This window comes from Bison bison, unplaced genomic scaffold (assembly GCF_000754665.1).
Source record: "Bison bison bison isolate TAMUID 2011002044 unplaced genomic scaffold, Bison_UMD1.0 scf7180017864217, whole genome shotgun sequence".
Taxonomy (NCBI): Eukaryota; Metazoa; Chordata; class Mammalia; order Artiodactyla; family Bovidae; genus Bison; species Bison bison.
The window spans coordinates 3,897,799-3,899,998 of NW_011494789.1; the positions used below are offsets into that span (position 1 = coordinate 3,897,799).

Sequence of the window (2,200 nt, forward strand, 5' to 3'; positions counted from 1 at the left end):
CCCAAAGAGTGAAAGGGGAGGAAGTAAAGACATTGATGGGTACTGAACTCCAGAGATGTGCCAGGCAGCACACAAGGCCAGCTCACATGGAACCCCTCATTTAGTGGGTGAGATTATTCCCATGTCATGTGTGGGTGGGCTCAGATTCCGAGATGTTAACTCACCAACGCCCGCAGCCAGGGAGGAGGACAGTCCAGATTCTCTCCTGTCTGTGACATCTATAGTGCGATGTCCTCCACTCCTTGGCCAGGCACAGTGGCTCCAGGGATGTATACAGGGGGGCGGTGCTGGGAAGGGCTGGGGTTTGCATGATCTTGAAGAATGAACAGGATCTCTCTTAGCAAAGAGGACCCGCAAGGGGGAAATATTGAGAGTGAAAACAGCAGGGGAAGAAGGGCTTCAAGACAGGGAAATGTTGAGATTTGTTACAGGGCAAGGAGGAGCTGTGAGCAGTGAATGGGTTTGGCTGGCACTGAAAGTTTGCATTCAGGAAGCAGCAGGAAAGGATTGAGCCACAGATTAGGTCTCTGCTGCGGCAGGAGGAGATGGTGAGGGGCTTTGAGAAGGGAGGTGACCAGGTGCAATTGTGGAGTAAGGGATTGGAGGAGAGGGGCTGGTCTGGGGCAGCCGCTGGGACTAAGGTTCTGGGGTCTGACAGTCAGTCCAGTGCTTGGAGATAGGGGATGTATCTTCCAAACTGATGAGAAAGGCTCACTCGGAGGCCCTTGTCTTTCTTTTTGTTCCACTGGTCCAGTTCTCTGGCACTGGCCCTTCTTAGCCACCTCGGGGCCCAGCTAGCCTCTCCAGGAGTTAATGTTTAGACCTCCTCAGCAGGTCATGCAGAGGGCGGGGCAAGGGGTACTGGAGTGAGACCAGAGGAGGGCATAGGCCCCAGGGAAGGGGCAGGCTGCAGGGCCAGCATCCAGTCAGGACAGCTGGCACCAGTGACCTTGCTGGGGAAAGAACCAAGAACTAGGTATCTTGGGCCTGGGACCACCCTCCTGAGAGGGGCAGGAGCCCCCATCCCCTTCTGTGGACTCCAGCACCCATCCTCAAGGCCTTGAGGCACTGCTGAGCCTAAAGGTAAGCTTGCTCCTCCTGTTAGCAGCCTCCTGGGTGCAGCCCAGAGGTGCCCAGGAATCCTGCCCGGGCCCAGCTCACAGGTAACCTGGTGTTCAGGGGTGCTTGCTTTGGGATTTAAGCTTTTGCCTCCAGTCTCCTCCCAGCCTGATGTGGTGACCAGCAAGCAAGGGGGAAGATTGGACCATTCTGCTGGCCTTGAGGAGTCTGGGGCCTCCCCAAGAGGAGAGGGCTAGAGGCAGAGCAAGTCTCCCCGTAGGGCAAGACCAGAGATGAAGGGAGGCAGACGAGGGAAGGGCCTTCTGGCCTGGCTGTGCCCTCGCAACACACACACACACACATACACACACACATACACACATCAGGATCCCTCAGCAAGGAATGACCTTGACAGCTACCAAGCCTTGGGTCGACAGAGGGAGCCCTAACTCCGCAGTCCCCTCGGCTCCAGGGCTGGCCCTCGGGAGAGTTTCACCCATGGTATTGGCCTGCCCCTGGATGGACATCCCTACGGACTGAGGGACAGTGGGGATGGGCCCTTTGGGAATGAAAGAGCTCTCTTTCTAGTTCAGACCTTCCTCTCAGTCGGGGGAATGAGAGGATCTATGGCTGGGAGGAGGTGCTCAGAGACAGTGGAGGGGTGGCACCGGGAGGCTTCTGAGCCCCGTGGCCTGCGTGCCCAGCCCCACCCACACCCAGGGCCTCTCCTTCCTGCCAGAAGCCGCCCTCTGACCCTTCAACAGAAGCCATCCCTCCCTTGTTCCTACCGTTCTTCCCAACTCCAAGCTGAGCTTTCTCCACTGGGGGATGTTGCCCAGTGCCGTCTCCCTCCCCAAGACGGGCCTGTTATCTGGCCCTGAATTAAGGTTCTCCTGAGGCCACCCCAGAGCCAATCCCAGAGCCTTATGGAAGGAGAGGGAAGGGGAGAGTGGTGGGGCTCCTGAAGCTCTCCCACCCCCACCCCAGCACTGAGGCCCCCTCCATCACCGAAGAGGAGGCAATAGGAGTCACAGCCCCCTCCTCCCCCCTCCCTGCCGTTGCTGCCTCCTCGGCTGAGCTGGCAGGTTGTCTTGGCAACGGGAGGCGGAGAGGAGATGCGCCGAGGGATGGAGGTGTATGT

The 2,200-nt window shown here is 58.3% G+C and overlaps 1 protein-coding gene across 5 annotated transcripts in view; it reads left to right on the top strand.

Moving 5' to 3' along the window:
• The first annotated feature begins 894 nt into the window (after positions 1-894).
• The window catches only part of DMTN (dematin actin binding protein), a 27,574-nt gene continuing 26,268 nt past the window's right edge, over positions 895-2,200 (top strand). For all 5 annotated transcript variants that reach the window (XM_010845449.1, XM_010845452.1, XM_010845451.1 and 2 more), the window contains exon 1: positions 895-1,083. The gene's annotated coding sequence lies outside the window, so the exon portion shown is untranslated. The remainder of the gene's footprint in view (positions 1,084-2,200) is intronic.